Source organism: Natator depressus, chromosome 13 (assembly GCF_965152275.1).
Source record: "Natator depressus isolate rNatDep1 chromosome 13, rNatDep2.hap1, whole genome shotgun sequence".
In the NCBI taxonomy this organism is placed as follows: domain Eukaryota; kingdom Metazoa; phylum Chordata; order Testudines; family Cheloniidae; genus Natator; species Natator depressus.
Genome location: NC_134246.1, coordinates 14,769,014 through 14,780,392, shown reverse-complemented (window position 1 = coordinate 14,780,392; position 11,379 = coordinate 14,769,014).

Genomic DNA, 11,379 nt, shown 5'->3' with positions numbered 1-11,379 from the left:
TTTTGCATGCACACATTTCTGACCATCTGAGCCTCAGAGTGTAACTTGGATTTCTGATCAGATTTTTAAATGTAGCATTTTGCATCTCTTTATAAATGTAGCATATTTACTTACACACAGGTGCACTGCCTTTGTATTTTGGTATATGAATACTGCATTGTACAGCACAATAACTGTAATGCCTCAGTTATAAATATTTTCCCATTTCACTCAGTACTTTTCTTTGTTGAATAATTCAGTTTCTATACAGGCTTAGCTGACCTTTGCTTGATAAAGTCATATTTTTGAGCATTCACTTGCATTTGGTATTTTTAATCAGGTTCAAGTCCACTAGCTGCATATTAGAGCTGTGAATAATGATGATACAGATATGTACTTTAGCCAAATGATGTTCCTTAGTGCACGCACACAGCCCCCAGATTACTGAGTTAACTAAAGTGTAAGAGAATTTATGATGCTAAATAAAACCAGGAAAAAAGATGTTTTAATAAGATGAAAATCCAAATGTTAAAATAATGAGCCATCTGTATGGGTGGCCCTCTCCTGAGAGATGCCAAGAGCTTTACCATCTGTGATACATTTACCAGCTGTTTCCTTCCTTTTTCATGAGAACATAAGAAATCCTTGCAGTTGGTGGTTCTAACTGACACATCCTAGTGAAGGAAACAGGTTTGCTCAACGTCAGGACCTCCCATCAAAGCTAGCCTGGCTGGAATTAACCTAATAATGTTTGGTGAGTACTGATGTTCCCTATTTCCAAGGGTCTCTTCAGCTGAGGGGCTGACAGATCACTCTGGAGAATAAAGAGGAGAAAATAATACCCACTGAACCACAACATAGCTTGAACTGAAGTTTGCAGGGAAAGGCAAATGGATAAAATACTAGGTCTGAGCATTTCATTGCTGAGAAATTAGGTTTTTACCATCAGACTATTGTAGGAGAGTTTGGGTAAATTTGAGATCAACTGGCCACATGGCAAGGTGCCACGCGTAGTCCAAATGTTGCTGAACCTGTCTTTCTTTTCTCTGCTCTGATCATTGTTTCACATATCAGCCTCATATATCCCTGCTACTTTTGCCCTGACAAGAACCTTATCTAGTGCTCTTGAGTTATGTATGGTCTTAGGATCAGACCACAGTGCTATGCAAGAAATTAGTTTGCCATAGGCACTCATGAAAGGCTACAAAATAGAGACAATCTAAATCTATGGAAGGATATATTGTTTTGTACTTTATTTATATCTCAGTGTGCTGTAGTCCTAATTGCACAACATTTAATTATTTCCTCAGTGTTCACTCTCATTTCATTAACTGCCAGTGAGAGTTGAAGAGAATATAACTTAAGACACGGATTTCTCTCTCCACGTACAGTGAGTCTGGACAAAAAACAGCAACAGAATCTGATCAAAATTGAGAGTCCATCTTTGTGCAGTGCAAAGGGCAATATTTGTCCATCATTTAGATACCACATATCAGTGATATCCTATGTTCTGCAAATGTGAAGTGTACAGTAGATGACTCTATACAACACCAATCTGTACCAAGTCAGTGGCCAATATACAGACATCACAGTTATCTGATACACACACTGGCAGCATCCTCACAGGACCCAGGGCACTCTGCTCCAAAAACACAGGACCCCAACCTCTTTAGCTATAAGAGACTAAGTTAGCTATAGTATGTAATATAGTATATGCAAGCAATAGGGGTTGCATCCTCTTTGTGGGTCAGGCACTTGCAGGGAATACACTTACAAACACTTGAGTAGGACCACCTGGCCATCCAGTAGAGGGCATTAGTGACACATAAGGACAGAGTCTCAAATGCACCACTCCTTTGCATCACTCAAGCAACACTAAGAGTATGTGTACAGTGCAATTAGACACCTGTGGCTGGTCCATGCCAGCTGACTTGGGCTCCCAGGGCTCAGGCTAAGGAGCTCTTTAATTGTGGTATAGATGTTTGGAACTGCTCTAACTTAAACCAGGGCAGCACAGAACAACCCCTAGGGTTGTAACTGGTTACCCAATGCCTGCTCATTGCACACACACTCCTTCACAGAGCAGAGCTCAGCCACAGAAGAAAAGCTGACTCAATACTCATTGAGGGACCGTACCTTGAAGGTGCTGAGTACTGCCTGTAAGGTTGAGGTGCAAGGAGTGTTACAGGAGCTCCTCTGCATCTTACAGGATCGGGCCACTTTCTGGTAGACTTTTCAAGAGAGAGAAGTGGTGACAGCAGGCATCCTAAGAAGGAAACATACAAGAGAGACTGAATCTCCCCCAAATGTACATCTAAACCAACATCTCAAATGAGCAAACTGAAGAGATGCTGACAAAATCTGAATCTGGTTCTGTAGTAAGGATAACCTCAGGATCTCCCTGGTTTTACACACCACCCACATCAGGACATTTGATAATATTACATCGATCTGCATTGTGCATGAGAGGAAATACATATATATGTGATTCTAATCAGTGTCTATGATTCAATGAACTGAGTGAAAATCAGTCATTGCTTTCCAGAACATTTTTCTCCTGTGATAATGTGTAGTGATCATGTACTCCAGCCACTGGCAAATATCAAGAACCTCTAAAATATAGCATGTGCATTATCAAGAAAACACAGAAGAAGGAGCCATTTAAATTGTGATTGACAGTAAAACATTTATTTCCTCAAATGTTGCTTACATATTGTTGGTAAGATATCTGATCGCTTTTCCCACAAGAAGACCTAAATAAGATTCTAAAAAATGGTGCATTCTATTCGCTACGCATCTCTCCACTAACTTAAGTCTGGATTGTAACATGTATACACACTAGGGAGCGTGGGGTATTAAAAACTGGTTAAAAATGACAAGCTATTGTTTTAAGTGTGAGGGATTTCCTGATCCTGCTTGCAGGCTGGGAGTCTCTAAGAAAAGCCATATGATCTGAGTTATCTGAGTCAGTGAGCGGACAATCAGTCTGAAAAGAGCCAGTGTAAAGCAAGCAGGCATGAGTTGTGCCTCACTGTCTTAGGGAGCAGCCTGCTTTCTCTCTGTATGTGTTTTTGGGCTTCCATATGTTATCATTCTGAATTATCAGAAATAAAGTGGTGTTACATTGTAACCTTTCAGAAATAGTACTTATGCTATTATCTAACTTTCTGTGTGTATGCTGTGAACATAACAGGAATCAGTCGCACACCCAAGTAGTCCCATTTAGTATCATTGGAAGTAAGGGGTTTGGAATCTAGCCCTTAAAAGGGAACAGCATGGCACAAAAGCCTGCGCAATGTTTCAAAATTTTAATTATATCATGATTGTTTAATTGTATTATATAAACCTTATTCTGTTTTGCATTCAGATACCGTCTTGAATCCAAAAATCTCAAAAGATGATGCAAACATTAAGTATAATTCACAACATCCCTGGCATGTAGGTCTTATAAGTAGTATACCGATTTTACAGATGGAGAAACAAAGGCACAGAGCTACGTTTAAGTGACCCCCCAGGATCACAGAGAGAATTGGTGGGAGAGCTCAGAGTAGAACCCAGAAAGTCTGGGTCTCTGTTCCCAAATGTTGCCACTAGAAACTGTTCATCCTTGAACATAAATATTGTTTAATATTTTGCAGAAATATAATTCAATACCTTTCCTTTGACATTTTTCACAGTTTAGTTAGGTGCTTTTTATCTGATGACATTTTTACAAGAAAAATGTATTTGTCAGAACATTTGAAATCAGATACAGAATTATCTGAGACAGGAATATACTGGGCCTGATCCAAAGATCTCAACTTCAATGGACTTTGGAACAGGTCCTAAGATGCTACAGGAAGCATTCAGATACTTTTATGGGTGCTATAGAAAACCTTATGATCAAGGAGGATAGCTAGAATTTGGATTGCTTACCTAGACCATTACAAATTCTGCTAGAGTTCAAGGGGTTTCAACTCATTACATCCTCTAGTGAACTCAGTCAACAACATAATACTTGTACATATATAAACGTGTTGGCAGTAATATGCTTAAAAGAGGATCAGGAAAAAGCTAACATTGACTGAATTACATTGTTTTGCCCCTAGAGAATGGTCCTGCTAGAATAAGTTTAAGGTCATTTGCAGGGCAGACCATGTAACTGTAAAGTTTACATTGCAGATAACTTCCCTGGTTTGTCCTATAGAAGTGGATTTAATTTCAGGCTGTCCAATACCCCTATAATTCTGTGAACAAGAAATATAGGCAATTAATCAGAAGGACAGAGCTCTGAAAAATGTATGTTGTGTTTATATGAAATCCTGCATACCTTTCCCCTTAATGATTTAAAACAACAATCAAAAGTGAGTCCACCAGACATGCTACTGTTCTTTAAAAGTAAGGGTCAACTTTAAAAAGATTCATTTAATTTAAGTGTGGAGTGTTTGATTTTTGTTTTTTCTTCATAGACTTTAGGAATTTAAACTCATGGAAGACACTTTAAAATAATTTGTATAAGGGGTGGCAATTGTGTGGATGGGGGGTTCTCTACTATTTTTTAATTCACTTGATCTTTGACTCTTTGATTCTGAGATAATTAATATCACCCTGAACAAAACTATTCCCATTCGGAATTTGATATTATGCAATGTGTAAGCAATAAGGAAACCCTTCATCTCCCTTTAATTTCTTATCTGTGTAACTGAATGATTAATATTGGCAAGTCTTGCTTCTCTGTTTTAGAAGATAGTTTTAGTATTTTAAATTATTTCAGTTATGTTGTTTAGGATATTTATAAATATTAGACTAATATTATCTTATAGCCATATCATCCTGTAAGTGCTCAAACTGCTGTGAACTGGTAGATTAGTGTTTGGAAGAGAGATCTCCAACTACACCAAGGTATAATACAAGTAGGAGTGCTGATGATCAGTAGGTAGTACTGTGTATCTGGTTAGTGGGCACTTGGTTGAGAGATGAACTCAGGCCCCCAAGCTTGAGTTCAAAAGATCCCATTTTTAATCGCTGGGAGAGTCAGAGTATTAAACTTAATATCCTGGCCAAATTCCTTGGTAATTACATTCTGCCTAACCAACCCCCTTGTATTTCCAATGAGAAAAAGTATTCTTCATTTCTTGGCCTTAACTGTTGGGTACAGGAGCAGCATGAGCCATTTGAAAAGGTAATGTTTGCCACAGGTATCACAGATATTGTCAATTCTAAGTATAGGCAGAAAAGGGGGGTAGCTTAGATACTGATGTGCAATAGGTGTTGATAAATACTGTCTTTTTAATAGCAACTGTTACACGAGTTGCCACATTTCACGCCAGAGGCAGTTGCATTTCTGCAATGGATTAAGTGACCCATATATGGTATACAGTCTACCCATTTATAGCATATAGTTGATTTCAATGAAACGACTCACAGAGTAAACTGCCACTCACCAAAAGGAAGGAGGGCAGAATCAGGCCCTATGTTTGTAAAAGCACTCTGGGATAAAAGGCACTGGATAATATAAACCTATTTTCAAACATTTCTTTCCAGTCTTTTAAAACAGTTGGTAACCTGAGAAGAGATTTAGTATTGTCATTCAGAGTGGGTTTGACAAATAAATGACAATATTTCTAATGTATGATGTACATACACACACACATTAAAAGCATCCTCCTTGCCAGGACAAAAGGCCCCTGGAATTAGATATAGCTTAGGAGGAGTTATCGGACAACAGTGATAAAAAGAACTCAGACAGGAGGACATCTTTGTATTGTTAACTGAGTAAGTATGACAAGCACAGAGCGGCTTAAAAACCTCCTTTCAAGTACTGCTTGCTTTCCTGACCCTGCCCTTTTCTTATTGGTATAATATTTATGGTCTGTGCATCTTAGCTCCTCTGTTGAGAGTCTCTACTGATTCACAGACCAGGTGCTGTGTAGGTGGGTGCTGTGTGGGTTTCCCCTCTGCTCTACTAGGATGCCTGAACTATGATAGCTTAGCATCATGTTCAGTCAGGCCTGTGCTTCCTTTGAGCCAAGATTGACAATCTGTGCCAAATTGTGGCAGCAGTCTGGGATCATAAACCTTTTCTAAACTTATAAACTTTTGCAAATGTCTGATTGTATAAATAATGCATATCTGTGCATGGGAAAAAAATCTTTTAAAGGATCATTAATATAGTCAAGCAAACTTAAAACCCATTTACCAGAATGCTATTAAACATACATGGGGCCCAGTTTTGATCTCACACCAGTTACACACTGGTTTAACTCCATAACTCCTGAACTACACCAGAATAAGAGAGCAAAACCTGGTTGTTCCCTCCCCTCCCCCACAGCCTAATTTTTGTTGAGATTTACAGTGTACATAGCTTCAACAATACGCTAAGATCTTCCCCCAAGGAGAAGGGTATGCTCTCCACTCGCAGCACAATCCCCTCCAAAGCTCCACCACGCTCCCTACTCAGGCCTGTGGCTTACAGACACAATTCCCCCTTGTGAAATCACAATTAGACCAGAGATTTCTGTTTGCAGGGGTCCATCTGAGCCTTTTTATTCTCCTCCCTGATTTCAGTTTTCATAGGTTCTCAGCCACTAACAATTTGAGTCTGGGAGTAAAAATACATGCAGAAACAAAAAGTGAAATTCAGGTGAGAACAGTGAGTTCATTTGGTTACCAGCCCATGTAACCAACTGTCCTAGGTTGACTCAAAACTCATTACAGCTTCTCGCAAAACCAAGTACATGCTTTCTAAAGTTTTGTCAAACATATCTGTATATCAGGTTTGTGATCAAACTCATGGCCAGTAAGGTGATACTTAGTGATAGAACAGTGCAACACAATGCATAGAATCCCAGGGTGTAAATTTGTAAAAGGATTTAATGAGTAAAGTGTTATTTGTATTAAAATTCCTTAATGAGTCCCAAAAACAGAAAGGAAAACAGAACCCAAAGAGAATTATAGGGTGTGCACTGTGTATGTGGTTTCTCCTTTTTAACTTCCCTTATCAAGAAATAATATCCAGACTTATGTATCTTTACCTTGGGGTAATGCATTGATGGTTTGGTTTTGTTTTTTTTATAATAGAAGAGACCACAGCATTTGCTGCTAGCTGTGAGACTCCCTTTTATGCCAAGTGGAGGGTGTTGATTGGCCAAAACTTTATGGGGTGGGGCTGAGGGACCATAAAAGGTCTCTGGGCACATACCTCTCTTCTTCCAGTTTGTGTGCTGCATTTAGTGAGGAGTCTGTTCTAGCTTGGAGGACCTCATTCCAACTAGGGGTTTTTGTAGAGTGCAGATTGGGAGTGTGGTATAGCTCTGAATATTGCTCCAGCCTGGAGGTTTAGCCTAGCTCACCAGCTTGTTCTAGCTTTTAGAGGTTACTCTACTCTAGAGAACCTATTCTGGTCTTGGAAACTTAGTTTGAATTAGGAATTCCACCTGGAATAAGAGTGAGAGCTGGAAGGTTTCAATTTAGAGGCCCTTTTGCCTTAAAGGTGAATTTGTAAAGGGGTGTTTCTTTTTTATGAATCTGCTGTTGAAATCATGTTTCTTCAGAATCTCTTTTTTTCCAGTAGGCTCCTGACCTTTTCTGCTCTTTTCCTTTCAGCTTTTAGTAGTCTATTATCAAGAGTCTACAATACAGACTACAGTGTGATAACTGGCTTCAAGTTTCTGTATCAGAGGTTCATGTACATCCAGTCGTGATCTCTTCTGTGGCAATGGATTGCAATGCAGAGCCTTTAGACTCAATGGAATTGATGAAGGCTCAATGGACCCTTTTGAGACACCCCTGAGAAAGGGGGCATGCATAGATGCACTGCCACCATAGGAAGCATTGGAAGGCATTGTGCCCGGAGGCACAATTCTTCAGGTGGTGCCCTGTTCTGCTGGGAGTGGGGGACTGATCAGTAAGTTGTTGCAGCCCTTAGAAGAGAACAGCATACTAGCCTCCATATACATCCAGCCAGCTCTGCCCACTTGCTTGTGGTAGGGGAGGCGGTAGAGTACTTCACATCACTCAGCTACAATCTGAGCAGTTGCACAAGGATGCATGCGAGCCTTATTCCTCTATGTGGCACACTGAACCAGGGCACAGTCTACCTCAGGCAGAAGGAAAAGAGTGGTGGTCGTAAAGGAGACAGCTTCTTTTTACACACTATTGTCTGATAAGCAAAGTATCAGAGTGGGAGGAAAGGGCCTACAGATAGAAGAGTCTCTGAGGGTGTTCTGGGCAGTGTTAGCTTGTTTGCTAGCACTGATGCCACTGGGGCCAGAAAATGGAGATGAGGGGGTTAGAAATTCTGTAGCAGCTATGAAATTGTGATTCTCTGGTGGGTTTAGCCTGCGGGAGGTGTTGTCTTCCTGTTCTTTGTGTTTGAATTTAGCATCATGTGCTCTCTTCAATCATGCCCTGTAATGCACACATAACTTAGCAGCATGTTACATTCAAAAATGAGAGGCAGCCAAGGGCAGCCAGCATCATCCATCATTCCCACCCAAGTCCTGCTCTCCAGGACCTACTCTTCTCCAGCTATGACCCCACTCTTCCATGCCAATACATCTGTGGATTGAAATTCTGTTGAACCCTAAACCTCCTTATTGCCACCGATCCACAGATACAGTGATTTAGTGCATGATAGATACAAGGACAGATGTGCAATGTTTGGGCCGGAACTTTTCAGGAGGGGTCAGAGCTGAGGTTTTGATCTGGGTCCATCTCTAATGTTTTTTTAACTACTTTTTTGGCACCCCTATCATTTCTGCACCCAATTTTCCCTGTAATTAGCTGTGAAATTCCAAGACACTCTATCACGAATTAAATTCACGCAGTATATATTTGCCAGCGCACGCAGTGTTTATTTTTAAACAGTGCCAAAAGTGTTTATAGATAGAAACAACAGGACAACCCATAATTAAATAACTGTTTCTGCTATTTAGCAACTTGAAGGAAAATAATTTCCCAAGCACAAACAGGAATGGTCAAGAAAGCTCTCAAGTTTTGGGCCCATTATTACCATATAAAACAACATATTAGTTGCTTAGCTACCAATCATAAAAGGAGCCCAATTAAAAATGAAAGGATCTTAACTAGCTGCACAGAATATAAAAGTGAAAAGTTAAAAGCTGTCAGGTGGTTAGCGGAGAGAATACTGAGGAGTGATTGACAAACTGGGCTTTGCTCTGCTTCAAATTTGGCTTTGATTCAATAAATGATTGACACGCTCGTGTCGTCTGAAATAGCGTATTGTGCTTTGGAGAGGCTATTTAGCAGCCCGTTGATTGACAAGTTGCTAAAATTGTCCCATGGACAGAGGTAACCAAACAGAGCTATATTTTGACAGGTAATTTTTTTTACCTGCATTTACTACACAGTTTGTATGAAAAGCAGAAGTAGATGGAGGCCCACAAAAATGTCAATCAATTTTCACAAAAATGTCTCCATTCTTAATATTGTTCCTCAGAATTAGAATATTCTGATCCCAGAAAAGTCTTTTGCTTTTTATGGGAGATTTTTTTAATTGAGCTGATCAAACTTTTTGAATAATATGGATGTTGTACCTGCAAACATCAGGAGGATCTATACTCTAATAAGAAGGGTGCTCTGCTACCTGTACAAAGCAATAAAGGGTTATGTCATGCAAAGTACATTTCCAAACTAACCCTAGAGTAGGTTAGCACAACTAAAATCACAAACTCTGCACTCATCAGTTCTGATCAGCCTAGTGGGATGAGGTCAGTTGGATTTGGAGTGTTGAGGATTCAGTAGATGTCACTTGCATTCTCTCCTCTAAAACATTTCTGAATCTGTACATGACGGTAGAAGTAACTTTGCCATGAGAGATATAGATACCGCAGTGACAAGTCCCTCATAAATGGCTGTTGCTTTTTGAAAAGACATAGGGTATGCCTACATGGTATGTCTCAAGGGCTTGGGCTAAGGGTCTAAAAATTGCTGTGTAGGTATTCAAGCCTTGGGTTGGAGCCTGGGCTCGGGGACCCTGTCCTTTGTGGGATTCCACAGCTCGGACTTCAGCCTCTGCGCAAACGTCTACACAGAAGTTTTACAAACCCACAGCCTGAATCCTGTGAGCCCAAGTCAGCTGACACAGGCCAGCTGCAGGTGTTTAACTGCAGTATAGACATACCCATAGAGGACTTGACTGCCCATGCCCATGAAAAATGCCCTAGAATTTTTTTGCAGGCATAAAGGCATTACCCCTAATGTTCTGGCCCAAAGCCTAGTTTGGATGACTACAGTCTGTATCTGTTTTATTGGGTAAGGTATTCTTTACTTCCTGTTCTAAACTGTCATGCACTTTTGTGATGTGCTGTTACAGAGCTGCTGCACTCCACCCCAGAGGAGGCTGCACTTTAGTAGAGGGTCAACATGATAGATGTAAATAATACAGACAATTGTCATTCAAACAATTAATTAATGAAGTTTGCAACACTTTTTTATTTCCATGTTGATGAAATAGTGGCCCTATCTGTCAATATATTGCTGCCATCTTTATTTTCTGCACAAAATGCCTCCATTTCCTCATAAGGGGCCACTCTTATGTTTTTCCTCATCACCATTTTTGTAATGGGACTGTTTAGTGCACCAGAAACAGTCTTACAGGACTGCAGGCTGGGAATATGCTGCTTTATTCACCTAAATAACAGATTGGGGGCGAGGGGGAACATCCACTAACTAAATAGGAAGTAAAGGTCCACCCCATAATACTCTGAGGAACTCAATTTAATGACCACTTTTCTACAGAAATGTTCTCCAAAAATGCAAGATTATTATTAACTTTAGGATTCACAACCCCGCAATGACAGACATAAGAAATTTGTAGATTCATGGGATTGGTTCTGATCACACTTACACTGGTACAAATCAGGAGTAACTCCATTTAAACCAATAGAAATCCAAATCGGCATAGGTGAGAGCAGATTCAGGCCTTACGCAAACAGCAGGTTGTATAACTGCTTGCAGGGCCTTTATGCCTCAAGCCACTGGAATTCTGCCTTTCGTGTTCATTATAAAGGCTTCCATTTGCCACAGTCAGAGGCCACTCCCTCTTTCACACGATATGCCAGCATTGTCAGCAGCTATTTGATTTGTTTATGGCTGTGAGAGAGTGAGACAGTAGCAAATACCCCTGGCATGTTGGGAATTGAAAATAGGCCAAATTATTTACATGGGATGTGGTTGAAGGAGCAGTCATTAGAGAGAAAATCCCTTGCAGTTAGGAATCCTGAAATGCAACCATAGTTCTTCATATATGGGGCAAGGGGTTGTAGGGCTTAATTAATTAGCCCTTTAAAAGTGTTTTGAGATCCTTGGATGGGGCGGACTGTAAAAATACAATTATTATCACTGTCTTCAATGGGGCTGTGCAGAGGGCTAGTCAGAGCCCATAGCTTGTGCAGTAGA